Source organism: Mastomys coucha, unplaced genomic scaffold (genome assembly GCF_008632895.1).
Source record: "Mastomys coucha isolate ucsf_1 unplaced genomic scaffold, UCSF_Mcou_1 pScaffold22, whole genome shotgun sequence".
Lineage (NCBI taxonomy): Eukaryota > Metazoa > Chordata > Mammalia > Rodentia > Muridae > Mastomys > Mastomys coucha.
Window position 1 is genome coordinate 56394929 of NW_022196905.1, and position 24572 is coordinate 56419500.

The 24572-nt window shown below is 35.7% G+C and overlaps 1 long non-coding RNA gene across 2 annotated transcripts in view; it reads right to left on the reverse strand.

Annotated features, from left to right (window-relative positions):
* LOC116069574 overlaps nt 1-24572 on the reverse strand; it is a 96339-nt gene that overhangs the window by 62170 nt on the left and 9597 nt on the right. For both annotated transcript variants that reach the window (XR_004110038.1, XR_004110039.1), the window contains exon 2: nt 20849-20960. This is a non-coding gene — a long non-coding RNA (uncharacterized LOC116069574). The remainder of the gene's footprint in view (nt 1-20848; nt 20961-24572) is intronic.

A 24572-nucleotide genomic window follows, 5' to 3' on the forward strand; every position in this document is an offset into this window, starting at 1 on the left:
AAAGAGCAGCATCAAGGGACAAAGAATGCAAATGGGAGAAAATTAAACTGCTACTTTTCAACAGCTTGCATTTGTTGTGTTTTCAGGAGATGATTCCTGCTGGGAAGTGACATGAAATTCCTAATGCCCAACAACATATGGAAAGGACTGGTATTATACAAAGGAGGAGCAAAGTAAAAACAGCAGACTGGCAAAAATTGTGAGGATTCTCTTCTTGATTAGAAGCTCAGTGACCAAAATCTACAGAAAAATGGAGCACTCACCCAGATTAAAGATTTACTTTAAGAGTGAACTACATAAGAGAATGGTCTATCCATCTTTATTTGTCAATAAAGTTATTGATCAGCCATTCGATTGTCTTCACTTTACCCTAAGATGAGTTTACTTTCTCTCACTTTAATGTGTTATTGGAGCCCTATTTGAGATAGGTAGACATATGCTCATATCTCAGGAATAATGTTGCTCATAGTATGGGTTGGGGCCTAGAGAAAAGCTGTGCTATCTATCCTAGCATCTGAGCTGGCTCAGTGTGTACAGGGAATCACAATTTTAGGTTCCTTAGAACAGTACCTGTGCCATATCTAGAAGATGACATTCACAACTCTCCTCCATTTTTCCATCCTTCAGCTTTTACATTCTATGGGTTGATGATACAAAGCAGTCGTTTCTTGGGAAGCCTTATACCCTTTTATTTATCTTACTCTCTCATCTTAAATATCTTTTATCACAATCAGCCTGGTTTTTAGTTACTTAATAATTTTATCTATTTCTAGACTTTGTTGAGATGTACCTTTACACAAACTCTTTCAAGAGCACTTTCCCTCTCAGCATTAATAGATTTAATCCTAGCACTTAGCTAATATGATTATAATTAATTATGTTTCCAAGCTTTCTTCTCACAGGATCTATTTTATTGATCTAAATGTTTCTCAAGTATAATAAGTACATAACAATTAAGAATAAATAAATAAATAAATAAACAAATAAATAAATAATGAAAAATGTTTTAAGTGAACATTCTGTGTCTGAAAGTGCTATTGAAATTCGTGGCACTAAAGCAAAGAAGCAAGAAGAAAGAAACAGATGGTTGCATTGATAAGACTGGAGTTTAGTTTCTAAACTAAGGTATATTATAATACATGTTGATGGACAGATTCTTGGCAGGAATCTAAAAGGTCATTCAGATAATTAAAAAGTACATACTTGACAAGGTTTATATAGAAAAATTGAAAATAAAATTTAAAAGTAAGAGAAATACTGGCCAGAGAAAATAAAATTAAAAGAAAAAGTATCAGATAACTTACAATTATTAGTTAAAGACAGATGTCTAACAGGAGGTAGCAATAAGAAGAAAGGACTAAGGAGAAAATGTAAAAGGGTAAATATGATCAATCATATTATATATTTAAATATATAATTTTTCTATAAAACCTAGAAGTATGTACAAGAATGTATACTAATAAAAATAATATGACATAATTAAAAATAATTAATGGAAGAAAGTAATAGTAAGATACCCTTTATGTATTTATTGTGTGAGAAATGAATGTAAAATAAGTGTTGATGGTATGATTAAAATAGAATTATAAATATATAAGACTTTCAAGGAATAGATAAAATAGGGAAACAAAAATAAATGCAATGGGTTGATTGATCTAAAAATTAATTCCTGATACTTATTTTGAAGGTTCTAGCATTTCACCAAATTAGACTTGATTAAGATACATATATGGAGACGCTGTCCCCTGCACTCTATTTTTTGGTCCATACCTCTTCTTGAATTCCAGGAGGCCTACCAGCACCAGAGACAATCAGATAAAACTCTACACACACCCCCAATTCCCTGCCTTTTAAGTCCCTTTAAAGCATACCAACCAACAATAGGAAACTGGACCCCATCCTCAGGACTCAATTTTCCAGCCCAGATCTCTGCCTGAATTCCCAGAACCCTGATGGCATGAGGGACAACCAGGTAAAACCATGCTCCAAGCATTTACCAAGTCCCCTTAAAGCACATTTAATAGTTATAAACTGTGTCTACCTAGTGGACTCCATAATCAGACCCTGTACTCTGTGATCCCTTTTCTGGCTCACAACTCTACCTGGTTCCCCAGAGACCATTCTGGCATCAGAAATATCAGGCCTCACTGGTGCTAGGAACCCCAGAGATGAAGTTAGCACCCAAAACCCCAAAGGTCATGCAGGTTACAAAAACCCCAAATAAGCACTCAGACAAGATGATAGAAAGCAGAAACCAAGAAGAAAAATCTTAAAACATTCATCCAACAAAGAAAAACTCAGAAATCATCATTTAAATCTATAATAACTGCAAAAAAGCACATGGCTAAAGACTAGTGTAAAAAACATAATCAATAAGAGCTAGGGTAATATGGTATTATAAGAACCCAGCTATCCTATTACTGCAAGCTCTGGATTTCCTAACACAGCTGAAGCATATGAAAATGGCCTTAAATTTAATCTTATGGAGATTATAGAGGTCTTTAAAGAAGAATTGAATAAAGCTCTTGTAAATATAAAATTAGAGAGGTAAAAAAATAAATAAATAAAACTGGTCAAGACCTGAAAATGGAAATAAAATCACTAAAGAAAAGACAAACTGAGGGAATCCTAGAAATGGAAAACCTAGGCAAAAGAACAGAAACTACAGACATAAGCATCACCAACAGAATAAAGAGATGGAAGAAAGAATCTCAGTATAGAAGATACGATAGGAGAAATTGATATATCATTCACTGAAAATATTAAATCTAAAAAGTTTCTGACTCAAAACATTTAGAAAATTTAGGACACTATGAAAATACCAAACCTAAGAATAATAGGAACAGAAAGAGAATATTCCCAGACCAAAGGCCCAGAAAATATTTTCAACAAAATTATAGAAGAAAATTTCCCTAACCTAGAGAAAGGGTTACTTATAAATGTAAAAGCTTACAAAACACAAAGTAGATAGAAATAAAAAAATAAAATCTTCCTGTCACATAATAACTAAGACACTGACTGTACAGAATAAAGAAAGAATATTAAACATACGTACACAGTACCACCAACACCAAAATAACAGAAATTAAAGATCATTGATCATTAATCTCTCTCAACATCAATGGACTCAATTCCCCAATAAAATGATGTAGAGTAAGCAAAGTGGATGCATGTGAAAACAGAATTCACCATTCTTCTGTACACAAGAACACAACTCAACAACAAAGATACCTACGATTAAAGGACAGGAAAAAGATTTTCCAAGCAAATGGACCCAAGAAACAAGCTGGAGTCTACACCTACTAAAATAGAATTCCAAGCAAAATTAATTTTAAAAAACAAAAGATAGAAAAGGACACTTCATACTCATCAACGAAAAAATCCACCAAGATGATCTCAGTCCCGAATATCTAACCCCAAATGAAATACCACCCACATTTGTAAAATAAACATTAATAAAGTTTAAATCAACATTGAACCTCACACATTAATAGTGGGAGAGTTCAAGATCCCACTCTCACTAAAGGACAGGTCATCTGAATAGAAACAAAACACAGACATAAGGGAACTAACAAATATTGTGACTCAAATGGACTAAACATATCTATAAAACATTTCACCCAAACACAAAAGAATATCTTCTTCTTAGATCATGGAACTTTCTCAAAAACTGACCATATGGTCAGATACAAAGTTTTAACAGATGCCAGAAAACTGAAGTAAGCCCCAATATCTTCTCAAAGCACCATCAATTAAATCTGGAATTCAACAACAGCAGAAACAACAGAGAGGCTACAAACACATGGAAACTGAACAACTCTCTACTCAATGACCACTGGTATGTATGGTGTGTATGTATATTTGTATGGTTTGTATGTATGTATGTATGCATGTATGCATGTATGTATGGTATCCAACCAATAAAATCAGAAATGAAAAGGGAAACATAATAAAGGAAACAGTAGAAATTAAAAAATCATTAGATCTTTCTATAAAAGTTTATACTCAACTAAATTGGAAAATCTAGATGAAATGCACAATTTTCTAGACATATACTAGGTGCCAAAGTTAAAACATGATCAGATAAAACATCTAAACAGTCTCATATCCCTTAAAGAAATAGAAGCAGTCATTTATAGTCTCCCAACCAAAAAAAAAAAAAACCTCGGGACCAGATGGGTTCAGTGGAGAATTATATCAGACCTTTAAAGAAGACCTAATTCCAATACTCTTCAAACTATTCCACAAAATAGAAACAGAAGGTACACTACCCAATTCATTCTATGAAGCCACAATTATGCTTATATACCTAAACCACACAAAGACCAAACAAAGAAAGAGAACTTCAAACCAATCTCCCTAATCAACACTGATGCAAAAATAATCAATAAAATACTTGCCAACTGAATCAAAGAACTCATCAAAGCAATCATTCACCACGATCAAGTAGGCTTCCTCCCAGGGATGCTTGGTTGGTTCAATATACAGAAATCCATCAAAATGGTCTACTACATAAACGAATCCATTGGGGAAAAAACACATGATCATTTCATAAGATGATGGAAAAGAATTTGACAAAATTTAGCATCCCTTCTTGTTAAAAGTCTTGGAAAGATCAGGAATTCAAGGCCCATACCTCAACATAGTAAAAGCAATATACAACAAACCATCAGCCAACATCAAACTTAATGGAGAAAACTTGAAGTAATTCCTCTAAAATCAGGGATTAGACAGGCTGCCCACTCACTCCCTATCTATTCAATATAGTACTTGAAGTTCTAGCTAAAGCAATTAGACTACAAAAGGTGGTCAAAGGAATACAAATTGGAAAGCACAAGTCAAAATATCACTATTTTCAGATGATATGATCGTATACTTAAGTGACCACAAAAATTCCACCTGAGAACTCTGAAAGCTGATAAACAACTTCAGCAAAGTGGCTGATTATGAAATTAACTCAAACAAATCAATAGCATTACTCTACTGAAAGGATAAACAGGCTGAGAAAGAAATTAATGAAGTGACACCCTTCACAATAGCCACAAATAATATTATATACCTTGGTGTGACTCTAACCAAACAAGTGAAAGATCTGTGTGACAAGAACTTCAAGTCTCTGAAGAATGAAATCGAAGAAGACCTCAGAAGATGGAACAATTTTTCATGTTCATTGTATTGGTAGGATGAAAGCAATCTATAGATTCAATGCAACCCCATCTAAATTCCAAATCAATTCTTTGTAGGGTTAGAATGTGTAATTGTCATATTCATTTAGAATAACAACAACAACAACAAAAGAATAGCAAATAGTGAAAACAATTCTTAACAATAAAAGAATAGCTGGGAGAATCACCATCCCTGACCTCAAGCTGTATTACAGAGCAATAGTGATAAAAACTGCATGGTATTGGTACAGAGACAGGTAGAAAGATCAATGAAATAGAACTGAAGTCCTAGAAATGAACTCACATGCATATGGACATTTGATACTTGACAAAGTAGCTAAAACCATCTTGTGGAAAAGGACAGCATGTTTATCAAATGGTGCTGGTTCAACTGGCAGTCAGCATTTAGAAAAATGCAAATCGACCCATTCTTATCTCCTTGTACAAAGCTCAAATCCAAGTGGGTCAAGGACCTCCACATAAAACCAGATACACGGAAACTTATAGAGGAGAAAGTGGGAAAGAGCCTCGAACACATAGACACAGGAAAAATTCCTGAACAGAACACCAATGGTTTATGTTCTAAGATCAAGGATAGACAAATGGAACCTCATAAAATTGCAAAGCTTTTGTAAGGTAAAGGACACTGTCAGTTGGACAAAAAGGCAACCAACAGATTGGGAAAAGAACTTTAACAATCCTACATACAATAGAGGGCTAATATAAAATATATACAAAGAACTCAAGAAGTTAGATTCCTGGGAATCAAATAACCCTATGAAAAAATGGGGTACAAAGCTAAACAAAGAATTTTCAACTCAGGAATATTGAACAGCTGAGAAGCACCTAAAGAAATGTTCAAAACACCCTTAGTCATCAGGGAAATGCAAATCAAAGCTACCCTGAGATTCCACTTCACACCAGTCAGAATGGCTAAGATCAAAAACTCAGGTGACAGCAGATGCTGGAGAGGTTGTGGAGGAAGAGGAACACTCCTCCATTGCTGTTGGGATTGCAAGCTGGTACAACCACTCTGGAAACAAGTTTGGTGGTTCCTTCAAACACTGGACATACTACTACCTGAGAACCTAGCTATACCATTCCTGAGCATGCACCCAGAAGATGCTCCAACATATAATAAGGGTACATGATCCACTGTGTTCATCATAGTCTTATTTATAATAGCCAGGAGCTGGAAAGAATCAAGATGTTCTTCAGCAGAGGAATGGAAACAGAAAATGTGGTACATTTACACAATGGAGTACTACTCAACTACTAAAAATGATGAATTCATGAAATTCTTAAGCAAATGGATAGAACTATAAAATATCATCCTGAATGAGGTAACCTAATCACAGAAGAACACACGTGGTATATTCACACTGATAAGTGAATATTAGTCCAAAAGTTCCAAATAACCAAGATACAATTCATAGACCACATGAAGCTCAAGAAGAAGGAAGACCAAAGTGTGGTTGCTTTGGCCCTTATATAAGGAGAACGAAATACTCACAGGAGCAAATATGGAGATAAAGTGTAGAGAAGAGACTGAATAGATGGATGATAGGCCATCCATAGAATGTCCCACCCAGGGATTCATTGCATATACAGTAACCAAACTCAGACACTATTGTGGATGCCAAGAAGTGCATGCTGAAAGGAGCCTGATATGGCTGTTTCCTGAGAGACCCTGTCAGAGCCTTACAAATACAGAGATGGAGACTCCCAGACAACCTTTGGACTGAATGCAGGATTCCCAATAGAGGAGTTAGAGAAAGGACTGAAGGAGTTGAAGGGTTTTGCAACCCCATAGTTAGAACAACAATATCAACCAAACAGAATCCCCTCCCCCACGCTCCCAGGTACTAAGCCATCAACAAAGGAGTACACATGGCTCTAGCTGCATATGTAGCAGAGGATGGCCTTGTCATGCACCAGTGGAAGGCTCGATAGATGTAGGGGAATCAAGGGCAGAGAGGTTGGTTTGGGTGGGTGGGTGGAGGAACACCCTCACAGAAGCAGTGGAAGGGAGAATGGGATGGGGGTTTTCTGGGAGTGGCATACTGGGAAAAGCGATAACATTTGAAATGTATATAAAGAAAATATCAAATAAAAAAAGAATATCAGAAAGCAAGATAATGAAAAAAATGGAGTATAGAACTAAACTGAGAATTTAAAACAGAGGAATCTTGAATGGCTGAGAAGCACCTAAAGAAATGTTTAAAGTCTTTAGTGATTAGAGAAACACAAATCAAAATGACCCTGAGATTCTACCTTACACCAATCAGAATGGCTAAGAGGATGTTGGAGAGGATGTGAAGAAAGGAACATTCCCCAATTGTTGGTGGGATTGCAAACTGGTATAACCACTCTGGAAATCAATCTGCAGGTTCCTCTGAAAATTGGAAGTAGATCTACCTGAAGACCCAGCAATACCACTCTTGGAAATATACCCAAAAGTTGCCCCACCATGCCACAGGGGCACACGTTCCACTATGGTCATAGCAGGCTTGTTTGTGATAGCCAGAAGCTGGAAACTGCCCAGATATCCCACAACAGAAGAATGGATACAGAAAATGTGATTCATTTACACAATAGAATACTACCCAACTACTAAGAATGAGGACATCCTGAGTTTTGCAGGGACTTGATTTTTAACAAAGAAGCTAAAACTATATAATGGAAAAAACCTGCAACAAATGGTGCTGGTCTAACTGGATCTCTGCATGTAGAAGAATGCAAATAGATCTAATCTATCATCCTGTATAAAACTGAAGTCCAAGTATATCAAATACCTCAACATGAAACCAGATAGACTAAGTCTGATAGAAGAGAAAGTGGGAAATAGCCTTAATGCATTGGTGCAGGAGACAATTCATGAACAGAAAAGTTCGGGCACAAAGATCAACAATTAATTAGTGGGACCTCGTGAAGCTGAAAGATTCTATAATGCAAAGGACACTGTCAAAAGGACAAAACAGCAGTTTACACAATGTGAGAACATCTTTACCAATTCCACAGCTGTCAGAAGGCTGATATCCAAAATATATAAAGAACTCAAAAAAAAAAACTAGATATAAATAAACCAAAAGAATTAAAAATGGGGTGCAGATCTAAACAGATAATTCTCAATAGAGAAATCCCTAATAGTCAAGAAATACTTAAAGATATGTTCAACATCCATAGTAAACATGGAAATGCAAATCAAAATGGACATATACACACATGCTCATGCACACACACACACATACACACACACACACACACACACACACACACGCACACACATAAGAATCTAAGTAAGTGGACTTGGGGCAGTACCATTAAAGACATTTTATAAATGAACTACATGTAAAAATAACAATGTTTCTTCTCCTGGAGTGGTGATGTCACAGATATCTAGAGGTTTTGGACACTATGCCGAGATAAAATTGTAGATGTTTTTGAGTAAAATACCCTATAGGAATGTGTATCACTGTGAGCTAGCTATTTGCAGATGGTCCCAAAGTGGACCAGCTGCTCTGGAGCTCCCAAGAGCCTCCACAGTACTCACACCTATCAGAATATTGTAAAACAAATGGAGATTCTGAATTGGTTGTGATTAGGTTCTGACACTAAGCTGAGGATGTGCTTGTGTTATGAATTAAATTCATTTAAAGAAGAAAGGAGAGTGAATTTCTTGCTCACCATCATTAACACACAACAATTAAGAGTCCTTGGTAAAGAAAGGAGCAAAAAAAAGAGTCTGAAAACAGATGATCAACAGAACATGGATGCACAACGTTAAATATTAGACTATAAACAACTTCTGCTTGTATTTGCAGGATATGGAGGTTCACATACATATAACTTACAATGTGATCAACTTAAACAATGTTCTATCACTGAAGTTCTCCTGAGATTTTTATGACAGATTGACAAATTACAGCTATGAATGAGAATAAATACAAATTAATATAGAATCAGTTCCTCAGTTTGATAAAGTGCTGGTCCATGAACTAAAATTACTTCACAATAAGGAAAAGTGGATCAACACAGCTTATTTTTTAGAAATAAAGAAATCTAATTGGGAAGAAATATTAGAACATTAGAGATTTGACCTTTTGACTCGTATCTTAAAGGAAAGTTAAATCCCAAAGGATTTGCTAAATAGTGTGAAAACACTTGAAAGTCTAGCCTTTGTCCTCCGAATGGATGTGCCCTTTATACTTTGCAGAATCACTTAGCTAACTCAGATTAATCAAAGATGCTAACAAGCAAAATATGGGTTCTTCATACTTCTATAACAGCAAGATGTGAAATCACGTGAATATCATTCTGTGGAAAAACAATGACTAAAGGAATTCTTTTCACATTGAAAGAAATTAATATGAAAGGAAAATATTTGTCAATGTTATCTGCTGTAAGGTTGTGAAAATATGGAGTAAAGAAAACTAGGTAAAAGGTAATTCTTTCCCATCTTTCCAGCTCTTCACTATGAGTGATTAGCCACCTAGCTAGTCATAATGATTTTGATGAGAGAGTTTCCATTTAAGAGTTGTGAATTCAATGAGTACAGGTATCGTTCTATGGTATATATATATATATATATATATATATATATATATATATATAATAAATCATGGAGATATTAACAATTCATATTCAGTAGGTATAGCTCTGTATCTCTCTGCACAGTCTTCTACATTATTATGGACAGTGGTCAAGGCAATCAAGTGGGAGAAGGTGGGTTAGTAAGCAGGGGGAGGGGGGAGAGAATGGGTTTTTTTTTTCAGAGGGAAAACCAGGAATGGGGAGAACATTTGAAATGTAAATAAAGAAAATATCTAATGTAAATACATTAGAAAAATTACATTAAATTTAAATGTGAATAAAATGTACATCTAAATGTAAATAAAAAAATTACCTCAATGAAACTGAATGGTAGACACAATTAATTGAAAATCACTGGTGTAGAATAGCATCAGGATTAGGTTAACTAATTTGAAAACCTAACAAATTCAATTAAAACAATTTATAATAAAATGAAAAGGTGATAAATATGCTAATATGGACAGTAATTCTCTTCATTTATCATACTTTAATATATTAGAATTTATTTTTATAAAGTTAATCTTAATATGTACATTATTTTGTATATGAAATTAAGATAAAATGGGGTCAAATTTAAATTATAGAGGCTTTTAGTCAATCCTTTTCAGGCTTTTCTAGGGATTACAGTTTTTAGCTCAGATATAGCTAATGTAGGTACAACCCAAGAAGAGCAATTATTCTTTTATTATTCTTATTTTATTCTATTTTTGTTTTTTTGCTTTTTGTTTTTTTTTTTGTTTTTCAAGACAGGGTTTCTCTGTATAGCCCTGGCTGTCCTGGAACTCACTCTGTTAGACCAGGCTGGCCTCGAACTCAGAAATCCACCTGCCTCTGCCTCCCAAGTGCTGGGATTAAAGGTGTGCACCACCACTGCCCAGCTGCAATTATTCTTGTAAGTCTGGATTTTATAAATATCTGTTTTTGATATATCACTCTTTTAAAGACTATTTTAATTTTATTTTATATGTGTGTATATGTATATGTGCTGTTTGTAAGTACCCATAAAATTCAAAGTTCACTATAGGGGTTCAGAGAAACTGGCATATGAGCCACCTGATGTGATTGTTGGAAACATAACTCAAGACTTCTGAGAGAGAAGCATGTGCTCTTGACAGTGAGCCACCTTTCTACCATTCAATATTTGATCCTCTATATTAAAAAATTTATAAACTATGTAATGTTCATAGGTAGCCAATGCTGATAATGATAAGCACAGACATTTTAGAAAGAAAGCTGTATATTTTACTGGACCCTCATCATGTACTATGACATGCTAAGCAGTATATTAATACTAATTATCATTAGTATTAATGATAATTTGATGATTCAATATGAATTTTCACATTACTTGGATTCAGGATATACACAGATTAATAAGACTTATCACTAGTTGTGTCTACTTGGACATTAACAGAGAGAAGACTTTGTGAATGTAGATCATCCAATCTTACAGACTTGGGGACTTCTGAGAAATGAGAAGGAAAAAGAAAAATAATGAGTTTGAGAGCAGGTATTCTATGTGTGTTCCCCAGAGCTACTCTGGTTTACATACCATTTCCACTGTGATGGAGTGTACTGACATCCCAGAAACCATGAGCTAATGTAAACCTCTGGTCCTGTAAATTCTTTTGTCAGTGTTTTGTGAGAGCAACCAAATGCCTAAGAAGCAGAACTAATACTCAATGAATTTATGCTCTAATCCAAATACTATTTCAAATGTTTTACACAATTGATCATTCAATCAAAAACAACGCATGAGATAGTTGCTCCTTTATTATTCTCCAAGGTTCAAAATACATGAAATAACTTGTACATTTTTATCCACTAAATAGAAGAATGAATTAGAACAAAGCATCATAGAACACTAAAGAGATGATACAAAGATGTACAAAAAATTTAGAATCAAGTTTTATTACAGATTACTGGGATGATTTTAATTGATTCACTCACCAATTTGCAGATTTCAGCTGCAAAACAGGAAGAGTGAATTTGTAGTGTAAACCATGTTAAATAAATGTAGTCCTAATCTAAAAGCTATGAAAAATCACTATATTCTTAATATACTGAAATGAGTGCTAGAATTTCAAAATTATTCTTGACAACTGCTTTTGTCTAATCAAATCAATTCAGAACACAGCACTTTAATAAGTCTCAAGAATAGTATAGAAACGGAAGATAGAATATCTTCTTGTATTTGAAGTGTATTTCTTTTTCTATCACCATCTTCATGTTCTCATTCATTACAATACACCAATATATCCATCTGCTTTAGAGATCGTAATGGGAAAATATACACCCCTCTCTCTCTTTCTTCCCTCTGCCCTTCCACACACCCTTAGACTTGTAGAGACAGGGAATTTCAATCAAATAAGAATTGAATGTTCACCCAAATAAACTATAGGAAGACATGAAATCTGTTTTCAAAAGCTATATAAAAGACAAATTGATTAGTGATGTTCTATTTAGTAGACATCAATAAGGAAAATGCACATCCCCAATTCAAAATTTATGACTCCTGTTTAAAAGGTATTTTAATTAAAAGACAAATTTGAAATTAACCATGACTTCATAGGTTAAACCAGTGGAATTGCACAAAGAGCATCAGACAGCTATGTTTGAAGGATGGCTATGATTCACTGTTTGTTCTAATTCACACTTTGAATATTGGAAAATTCTGAGCTGATAATAAAACAGTAAAAATGAAAAAGCAAATAGAAATGCCTATGTAATTTATTTTTTGGCTCTTCGGTTACCTTAGTAATAATCTTGCAAGGTGTTTAAATCCTGTTCGTAGCTAAACACAATTTTATACTTATTATAAAACTGACACACTATTTCACACATGATTTCTTCTGAATTTAAAAATATTTTACAGATATGCACATCTCTGAGCTAAGTCTAAATGATGTTGTGACAATAGATGGATACACAGGGAACCTTTCATTGAGGCCAGAATCTTTGCATTTTACTAGTTCTTTCCCCGAATTAACTATTTACTAGTGACTATGACTAACAAGTCTTCATAAATAACTAGCTGTGATGAGTTATCTGATTTATCTGACACCAAGTCTTTGTAAAGAGGTAGGCCACTCATTCATCAATGAAAGTGAATGAGTGTGAATACCTATTGGTCCATGTTGGAAAAAGAGCTCCAAGCACAAAACTGTCAGTAGCAGAGTCAAAAGTCTAATTACTCAGCCACACTATAATTTATCATTTTTTTTTTGGTCAAAGTAACTTATATAGTACATCTTCCACAATACTAATTCAAATGAAGACATATAGACAAAGTTATCAACTATTCAATATGTAGCCCGGAGGATATATTTTACAACAGAAATACCATTTTTTTTTTTTTTTTTTTTTTTTTTTTTTTTTTCTATTTTTTTTTTTTTATTTTAGATATTTTCTTTATTTACATGCGAATTTCTCCTTTCCCAGTTTCCCCTCCAAAAAACAAAAACACAAACAAAAACAAACCCCTGTTGCCTCCCCCCTCCCCATGCCTGCCACCCCGCCCTCTCCCACTTTCTGGCCCTGGCATTCCCCTACACTGGGGCATAGAACCTTCACAGGGCCAAGGCAGAAATACCATTTTATCTGGAGGATAGTAGAACTAAACATTTAATAAAAAGTTTCAATAATTTTGCTTGAAAATTTTTGTCTTTGACTCATTAGCACAATCTTTTTTGATTTTTAATTAGATATTTTCTTTATTTACATTTTGAATTTTATCCCCTTTCCTCATTTCCCCTCTGAAAAACCGCTACTCCCTACCCCTGCTCACTAACCCACCCACTCCTGATTCCCTGTCCTGGCATATCCCTACACTGGGGCATTGAGCCTTCACAGGACCAAGGGCCTCTTCTCTCTGCAATGTCCCACAAGGCCATCCTCTGCTACCTATGTGGCTAGAGCCATAGGTCCCTCGATGTGTATGTACTCTTTAGTTGGTGATTTAGTCCCTGCGAGCTCTGGGGGTACCGGTTGGTTCATATTGTTGTTCCTCCTTATAGGGCTGCAAACCACTTCTGCTCTTGGGTCCATTCTCTAGGTCCTCCACTGGGGACCCTGTGCTCATTCCAATGATAACAAGGAGCATCCAATTCTATATTTGTCAGGCACTGGCAGAGTCTCTCAGGAGACATCTATATCAGGCTTCTGTCAGCAAGTACATGTTGGCATCCACAATAGTGTCTGGGTTTGGTAACTATATATGGGATGAATCCACAGGTGAGACAGTCCACAGGATGGATGGCCTTTCCTTCAGTTTCTGCTCCAATCTTCTTCTCTGTATCTCCGCCAATGTGTATGTTGATCCCCCTTCTAAGAAGGACCGAGGTATCCACACTGTGGCTTTCCTTCTTTTTGAGCTTCATGTGGTCTTAAGAGGAAGTGAACAAGGTTCTGGAAAGTATCTATTGTGGATCTATATAGTATGTAATTATTAAGAAACAAGCCATGTGGCAGACTTTGGGGCAGACCTTGGGCAAAAACTCCCCAGCCAGTCCCACAACACCCAGAGGAAGCTCCACTCCCAGATGCTCTAACATGCCCAGGATCAGAGGTGAAGAGGACACAACATCTGTCCCAACACTGGGGGTAACTGGGACCAGCAGGACCCAGGCACACAGGAACTCTGCCAACCCAGTGACATGGGTTGATTCCAGTCTGTCTGGGCCAGTGCCCTGAGCAGACCTTGGGCACACACTCAGCAGCCAGTCCCACAATACCCAGAGGAAGCTCCACTCCCAAGCATTCTAACAAGCCCAGGATCCCAGGATCCCAGGATCCCAGAATCCCAAAATCCCAGAGACAGCTTGACTCTGAGCAGTTCTGACACACCAGGATCACAGGAAGGACAGTCTCCAGTCAGATTTAGCCAGGGCAGGAAGCACTAGAGATAACCAGATGGTGCAGGGCAAGCGTTAAGAAAATAAGCAACACAAACCAAGGTTACTTGGCATCATCAGAACCTAATTCTCCAACCATAGAAAGTCCTGGACACACCATCACACCAGAAAAGCAAGATTCATCACTTCTCATGATGATGATACAGAACTTTAAGAAAATCATAAATAACTTCCTCAAAGAATTACAGGAGAACACAGGTAAACAGTTAGAAGACCTTAAAGAGGAAACACAAAAATCCCTTAAAGAACTACAGGAAAACACAATCAAACAGGTGAAGGAAATGAACAAAACCATCCAGAATCTAAAAATGGAAATAGAAACAATAAAGAAATCAGAAAGAGAGACAATCCTGGAGATAGAAAACCTAGGAAAGAGATCAGGAGTCATAGGTGCAAGCATCAAGAGAGAATTTCAGGGGCAGAAGACACCACAGAAATCATTGACACAACAGTCAAAGAAAATGCAAAAAGCAAAAAGCTCCTAACCCAAAATATGCAGGAAATCCAGGACACAATGAGAACACCAAACCTAAGGATAATAGATATAGAAGAGAGTGAAGACTGCCAATGTAATGGGCCAGTAAACATCTTCAACAAAATTATAGAAGAAAACTTCCCTAACCTAAAGAAAAGATACCCATGAATGTACAAGAAGCCTACAGAACTTCAAATAAACTGGATCAGAAAAGAAATTCCTCCCATCACATAACAATCAAAACACAAAATGCACTAAACAAAGAAAGAATTTTAAAAGCAGTAAAGGAAAAAGGTCAAGTAACCTATAAAGGCAGGCCTATCAGAATTACACCAGACTTCTCACCAGAGGCCATGAAAGCTAGAAGATCCTGGGCAGATGTCATACAGACCCTAAGAGAACACAAATTCCAGCCTAGGCTATTATACCCAGCAAAACTCTCAATTACCATAGATATAGAAAACAAGATATTCCATGACAAAACCAAATTTACACAATATCTTTCCACAAATCCAGTCCTACAAAGGATAATAGATGGAAAACACCAGCATAAGGAGTAAAACTACTCCCTAGAAGAAGCAAGAAAGTAATCTTTCAACAAATCCACACAAACCTAATTCTACCTCTTACAACAAAAACAACAGGAAGTAACAAATACTTTTTCTTAGTATCTTAATATGAAAATTAATATTACCAACATATACTAATCGATTGAAAAAATATGAGGAATTAGAAATTTGTTGACTGTCATCCAATGGTCTCTCTAATTTGGTAATTGGAGAAATAGGTCCAATATTGTACAATCTATATACACTTTCTGCTTGTTTGTACATGACAATGTCTTGCTGAGTACCACATAATGGTCTTGAAATCATGCTTCTTCTGCCTCAGCCTCTCTATTAGTTGTATTGTTTAGTTCATGTTTTTACACTATTACTATGTAATTAGGATTGTGAGTCCAGAGAACAACTTGGAACATAGGACAGTAATTATGCTTAACCAGAAAAAAAGAGTAATATTGTTAATGTGGGAGGGCAAATACTAATTGGATAAATAATGAGTTTTATTAACATTTATATTCATGTATCTAACATATTTTTACCCTATATTCCCCATTAATTATAGTAAGTATTTTGAAAAGGGCAGAATGACAGGCAGGAATTCTGAAAAAGGAAAATCAAATTAGAATATTTGCCTGGCTTTTTTTAATACCTGCTTCCCAGTTTCAGCATTCATGTCAGAAAAATAAATGTTTAAGATCAGCACTCCTTACTGTGTCAGCACCCTGTCTTAAAAGCACCTATGAATAATTTTCCACTGAGTAGAATTATTATGCTCAATATAGAATGGTAGATAATTGGGGAAGAAGAATGGTTTACTTCTTTGCTTTCATGTATTCTCCTTTCTCTGCTTAAGGGGACAAGGCCAGATTGGCCTCATTTTAAAATCTTAGCAATATGGAGTCAATTTTGTCAGTACCCACAAGGTGTATGTATTGTGAAATAAATATGGGAGGCAGGTGAGATGCTAGATCAAATTCCACTCAGCCACATCAGTACAAAAGACAGACATAAATATAACTTCTCTAGATTCACTGAAAGATAATGATGTAAGATGCTTTATGAGAGTTCTGTTGTTTAACACATCAGTGATTTAAGACCATTATTGTTTTAGAATTATCCTTTGATAATTGCAATTTATATGCAATGGATATTGATTATATCTATTTCCAAATTCTTTCACTCCTCAACAGGTCTCTCATCTTCATGTTCTTGCTCTGCTGCTGCTGCTGCTGCTGCTGTTGCTGCTGCTGCTGTTGTTGTTGTTGTTTTTGTTGTTGTTGTTGTTGTATTGTCAACCCACTGACTTCCACTAGTGTTGCTCCCGGAAATTGACTGACCTTGTGCAAGTCTTGTACAGGTAAACACGGCTACTGTGAGTTCATGATTACAGCAATCATGTTGGGTCTGGAAAGCAGCATTTAACAATACTCTTCCTGGGCTATCGCATTCTTTATACCCCTTCTTACAAATGTTTCCTGAGTCTTATTTGACTTGTAGATTAATGTTCTAAATCTTGGCCAGTGAAATGTCTTTCTGCATTGGGCAACAGTTTTTTCATGGACTCATAACTGATCGAAGTAATAAGAAGAAGTGATTCCTGAGTGATCAAGTCTAAGTGGAACATCCATATGGACCCAAATAAGAAAACACTCTTTCTTTGTATTAAGTTCTGTCTTAGGCACTGAGGCAGAGTAATGCTGACAAGATCGTTAGAGAGAATATGGAATGGTTTTATAACAATGAAAGCTACTATTGTTTGTATCAGTTTAGGTCAAGCTGGATAAACATTAAAAAATACAAGTGGAAACATTAGCAAAATTTTCAAAGCTCATGCCATATAATAAAAGTATGATATACATCTTCAGAATGTCTATCTTTTTATTAAATTTCACTTTTATTTTTGAATGGTCTTCCTTATTTTATTCACGTTTGCGTTTTCTTGATATTCATTATGACATTTTTTTCCTGTCTCCCATGAGTACCTTGAATGTATTAATAATTGGTATTTTGTTTTGAGTATCACTCAAGCAGCTCTCTCTATTTAGGATCCATTACTTTGGAAGAATTAGTTTTTGAAGGAGAAATACTGTAATGATTTTACATGTTTTTATGTTTTTATCATGGGACCTGGCCATCTGGAGTTAGGTCATTGTTTATGTATCTTAGCATGGTTATCTGGCCCACTTTTGTTGCTTGGGCATTTCAATTTCTTTTATCTCAACTTGTTCGATTCTGGATCAACTTGATGGTGATTAATGCTTATTATTGGGTCTACTCTGTGATGATTCTGGGATTAGAGTATCAAATATGGTCTTAGTCCAGATAGGGCAGGGTGTAACTTAACTTCTGACCTCATGAACTAACAGTTTGTAATGTTATCATGTCCTTGATGTAATCCCTCAGATGGCATGACTGGAGTACCAGAAAGGCAGAAGTGATCTTTAACACAGATGCTTAATACAGTTCTTTAGCTGAGAGTGGAAGGAAGTGGGAAGAGAAGGTTACCCTGGAATGCACCAAAGCCACAACTTAGGTCTCAGATGGCTTTGACTTTACAGGGTACATGAGAGGGTTGTTGTAAACAGAAGAATGTGAGACCAGGGCTAGGCACAGGTCCTCAGATGTCAGAGATTTGGGATCATGGGAGTCAGGGGGTTGGGGGCCGGGGGGAAGATGGGAGAAAGTACTACTTGCAGACAGCATGCAGGTTTCCGGCATGATGTAATGCTGAAGCCAACCATTCACTTACATACGACATGATTTGCATTCAGACTGGTTAAGAAAGCATATACTTAGAAAAAAAATATTATCATGAGAAATTATAGTTAGCGCTCAAAACAGGAAAAAGAAATCATGCCGTTTGCAAAAAGTATATGAGCTCTCACTTGCTTTGAAAACTTCTTTTCAGGCCAGTCCCTCAGGGCCAGATACAACACTGGTAGAAAGAGATCATGTTAAAAGTTTCAGAATATTAAAACTGTAGGTGTCATGAGCCATTTCTAATAAAAATGAATTAGAATTAAGACTCCTTAAAGAAGCATGAAAATGAAGTAGATATGTATGGATTCTCCTTTTCCTCTTCTGGCTTTATGTCTAGCTGATATCTGTTCTGTGTCATCAGCTGACTTGCTCAAGACCTGTTCCACATTCACTAGTACATGGAAGATGAGGTTGGCAGAGGAAAGTGGATTGATCCACTAACACAGTTGAAATGGCTGTGTATATAACAACTGCCTTATCTTCCTATCACAAAGCTGATGGAGCAGCACTAAATATGACTTCTAGAATGCCAGACTTACCTAGGGCATACTTGTATATAAGATTAGTTTCCATTTCAAAGGCACGGTAACTCTGATGTAATGTGGGACAATAACTAAACTAATAGTGTCTTAGTCTTTCAGGTAGGAATATAAAAAAATGAGTCAATAGAGAAGGCAGAAGTAGGGGCATCTGTTCCCTTCTTAAACTGAGGAAAGCAGGTAAAAGAAGATACAAATTTTCTACCTATTACCCTAAAAGACTAAATAACCAAAATTGCCCAGTATGTGTAACAGAAACTTCACATATATTTCTGATTGTATTAACACATGATGTATTTGAATTATGATGCTTATGGTGAAGTTAGATATTAGGAAAATATTGAAGGCATTGGTTATTTTTGAATTTCTAATTTCTTTAATATTTTTCCAAAGTAATATGATATTCTTAATTACTAAGCCAGAACAACCTGGTATAAAGATTTACATGAAAAGTTGTTAGAGATAATTCTACTTATTATGAAGTAATATCTTGAACAAATAGACACAGAACATGTTGGGCAGAAAGTAGGAAGAAAACAATGCCAGCAGGTGACGACTGAGGAAGCTCATGTGCTCAGTATACTCTGGCTAGTTGACATACTGTGTCACATTGAATCTTTACAATTTTTTGGCTTTATCTTCAAATTCAAAATGTGGATGCTAAAGTAGAAGTTGACATGACTTACCGAGTTTATATAGCCATAGATGGCAAAGACTCAAGCTCAAGAATTCTGTATTCATAGCTAACATTTCAAGTATTCCATTCTACTTATCCTTCAGAAAGGTTTTCTCTGTTTCAAGAGCTGTGCCAATAGAGTATCAAAGTTCAGGCTAAGAGGTAGAAGCAAATGAGGAGAATTCATCTGAGGATGTAGAACACCATCACACAGTACCTGTGGGCTTTCCAAAAACACTCAAAACTGAAAGTACAAGAATAATTGGCAGTGCACATACACGTGGCTTGAGTCATGAAATTTTTCTATGTACTGATAGTATGATTAAAAAGAAAGACAAAATATTGATCCTATATAAGGCAACATGGTTACAGGTTTACCAGCCATGTGAGTTACCAGGTGTAGATATTCTCTAAGATTCAGAGATTTTAAGAATTAGGTAACTCAATGTAAGGTCAGGTCATCAATGACCTTTAACAAACCAATAGGAAAGACCATAGCTATACCTGTTAGAATGTCAGCTGTAAAGAGATGAGACAGTGGTCAAGCATTAAGCAAGAAGCGAAGGAGACATCTCATGACCTTCAAAATATTTTAGAGTCAAGACTACAACCCCAGGTCATAGGAAGGTTCTGCTTAATTCTACATCAATGAAAGTCAAGGATAGGCATGCATACAGCAACGAATCGCTTTAGTGAAAAAAAATAAAGTTGTTAAATTTTCACTGTATATCACATAAATATTACACTGCACACTGAAACAATTAAATTGTTTTTAATCTTTAAACATCTCTTGTGAATTACCACCTGAGCACTCCTAGATATAGCTGCATGCTATCAAAGTTGAATTGATACTAATCTAGCTAAGTCACCCACGAATCAGGGCATCTTTCTTTCCCACTAGCTCCAGTTTAATGTCCACTTTAACATAGGGAATTCACGATCATGAGATTCTTAGCTAGTGTTGGCCATCATTCACTTATTTATACTGCAGTTTAGTTTGAGTAACAATTTTTTAGTAAAATGCAAATGATCTAAACCAAAGCAGTTGTTAAAACTCATTCTTTTTAGTCTAAGTTGAGCATGAATATAGTTGGTCAATAAGCCAATGAGCACTATGCTTTCCTAAAGATCTCTTTGAAGATTTTTGAGGTTGTTCTACTTTACCTGATTAACCTTTAAAGATAATCACTTCCAGTTCCTGGGCAGATGTTGAAGCACAGCAGATCAAAAATCCATGTCACTTCATGATCAGTTATTCTGAAATGATGCCAATGCTCTATCAACAAAAATAAGCTGTTTAAATTAATGTTTTACCAGGATCTCTTGCTGTAAGAGATTTAATAGCTGATTTTTAGATAAGAATTTCTAAGTCATTTCATCTAGGAAATACTAGAAGCCTGATTTAGTTAAACCTTTTTTCAGATGAATCTCTGTCCAGGATTTATTCAGAGACATTATGATCCTTTTCCCCTTCACCAGCTTGTCCTTTTCTAAACACAAAAACTGGAAGCATGTTTTGGTGACATAGAATCAGGTAGAGAGAAGACAAGTATACATGGAAAGTCAAAGAAAATCACACACCCTGAAAAGACATATATGACTGCAAATTAGTGCTTTTCTCGGATGTTCATGAACAGTTTGACTTATCAAATGCTTTTTCATTCTGATGATCAGCTAAACATCTGTTGGTTTCTATGCTGTAACTAATAGTTAATGTCTATTTTATGTCTCACTGATCAATATCCTAAAGAAAGGATTTTGTTAAGAGAGATGGGCCTTTACAATGCTTAGTCATGTCACAATCTCTGTCAATCCACATCTGGTTAAATAGAGCTGTTGTGGCCACAAATCCAGGTCTTCAAGCAACCACCATCAGGAAAGAGGCATCATCTTATGATATTTCCTCCAAAATATTATGGGGAAACTAGAAATATAGATCAGTGGTTAGGAACGTACCTGCTCTTATAGAGGACATGGGTTTGACTTCAACACCACAAAGTGGCTCTGTAACGCTAGCACCAGTGAATCAAACACCCTCTTCTGATTTCTGCAGGCTCATGAATGCACATGATACACACACATACCCATAAAACAAATAAATATATTTAAAAAAAATATATGGGAGCTGTAGCCACTGTGAGATCAATATTCCTCTCCAGTCTATCTCAGTGAGAGAATCTGTCAAGGGCTTATCTGTGGGATCTGAGAGAGTAACCTACTTGCAATCAACTCATTCACCTACCACAGAGTCCTCAATGCCAGCCCAGTAAAAGCCATCAGATTCTGAGGTCAAAGACAATAACCAGTTACCAAAGGCAGTAGGAATTTATTGATGTAGGAATCAGCATATATGTTTATTTTGTCCCTCTTTATCAATCCACAGTTCTTACAGGGCAATAGGAGAGGAGCAGGGTGTCTACACAGGAGAAATCTCAAGCTCAGGAATCCTGACTCTTTTTAAATAAACTATAAGCCTACCGAAACTTGTTCTCAAAGGGAAATAGCATCTTGATTATACTGGAGAGCAAAGAAACCTGAACTTTAGCTATCTTTTCTTCCAACATCATTTCCCAGATAAACACTCTGAAATTCAGATCAAATAAAAAATGCAGAGCCTTTGGTTGCCAGGCATGCAGAGATATGTGAGAATTGCTCCCAAGGTGACCCTGACTCAAAGGATGCTAAATATTATCTGAAGAACATAATTAAATAGGCAGTATTATAAACAAAAATTATTTGATCAGTATATAAAAGCTGCAAATTCTGTGGAAGAAGCACTCCCAAGGTTCAGTTATGGGGAGGGCCCTTGTTTAATGTCTTCCCATATCAAGATATCTACCAGAGTTGACCATTCATTAGTGGCTTTGTGATAAACCACTGAGGAAAATGATAGGGCCCAGAAATAAAGCATTTTCTGCCAGGTCAGCACTCACTTAACTCTTTCTTAGGTTCAGGACTATTTGTAGAAGTATCATTGGGAGTAGTCTTTAAAACTCTGAATTTTTATTGTCGATCCCAATTTTTAATAACAACCCATTTGGAAGTCCTATAATAAAATAGAAATGGCGAAGGGGAATAAAATAGGGGACTTCTGGGTAGAAAACTAGGAAAGGGGATAACATTTGAAACGTAAATAAAATATCCAATAAAAATCAATCAATAAATAAAAATAATAAAATAGATAATCCAGGCCATCCTGGTTGGCTTTTTTATTGTTTTCAACTAGAAACAAGCTACAGTTTTCTGGGAAGAGGTCTCTCAATAAGAAAATGCCTCCACCAGATTGGCTATAGGCAAGTCTGTTGGGTATTTTCTTAATTAATTATTTATGTGGGAACGCCTAGTTCACCAGATTACAGGCTGCTGACTTGGAAAAGGAGAATTAGCAGACAGATTAGCCTTGTAACCATTTATATACCAACAATAAAACCACTCAGCAGGTCTCATCTATAAATATTTGTGCATATGCATGCGTATACGCTTGTTTAAACAAAGAGAAAGAAAAAGAAGCTATCAACTTGAGAGTAGGGAATAATGGTGGGAGGAGTTTGAGGGAAGGAATGAGCAAGGGGCTGGAAATAAACTGAAGAGGGCGATGATGTGATTCTATTTCATTTAAAAATGGATTTAAATTTTTCCTTTAATTTTGAGATTATAGTATAATTATAATTTCATCAAGCTGAGCAAGCCATGATGATCAAGCCAGTAAACAATATTCTGACGTGTTCTCTGCATTCATTTCCTACTTCAAGGTTGCTTCTTTGAAAACCATCCTTGACTGCCCTGCAAGATGGACTATAAGCTCTACACTGAAGCAAACCCTTTTCTTCCCAAGTTGTTTTTGCTCATAGGGTTGTACTATAGAGAGTAAAAGCGAGCAAGAACACAAGCAAACTTCGTTTATAGGAGCAGTATTGTTTTTTTCTGCCTACAATTTTAGAAGAAAAAAAACTCCAACCAGCATAGTGACAATACTGAGAAGAGCATTGGGGCAAAAAAAAAAAAAAAAAAAAAAAAAAAAAAAAAAAAAAAAAAAAAATACATGTAGGAAGACACAGATCGAGAGTCCTGCTAGGTTTATAGAAACATGAAAACATGAAATCTCATAAGATCTCAAGGACCCTAGAAAAACTACCTTACTCCCTCAGGACCCACTCATTACAGCTGCTTTACCACCTCCTACTGCCACACTGTAGTCGAGTTTCTAATGCATGAAACTTGGGGAAACTCAAAACTATCCCAAACCATTGCATTAACTATGCTATAAAAGTATAATATTTGACATTAGCTGCACTCAAATATCAAGAGATTCCATTATTACTAAATTAATTTTTAATCACCAGATCCTTTAAATGATAAAATTTAAATATTTCTTTAGTTGTATGGTTTAAAATGCAAGGATTGTATATTTTTTCATAAAGTATATACCTATGTGTATAAGTAAATATGTATTGTATGTGTCTGTACAAGTATCAGTTTAATTGAAAGATGGTTAACTCCACATTTCAGTCTCAGTAAAGTACATATCTGAATTGAGGCTTTGACTATATCAGTTAAATTTATTGTGGCATATCTTCCAAATGTACTGGAATTTGTTTTTATCTCATTTAAGTTAAAGAAAGATGATGTCTTTTCAATGACCTTATCATTTTTTTACTATGCCTAGACATTTTATAACATTTAAAGATGTTTCAGCTGCATTGAACAATGGGGGTTCACAGCATTTTTCTAAGAAGAACTTCAAAAACCAAATAGTTTCAAAGTCCCTTTAGATGGGAAAAGGAATGAAATGTCATTGGCTGTGTCAAAGTTAAGAAACAGCAACCACTCTGGAAATCAGTTTGGCGGTTCCTCCGGAAATTGGACATAGTTCTACCGGAGGACCCAG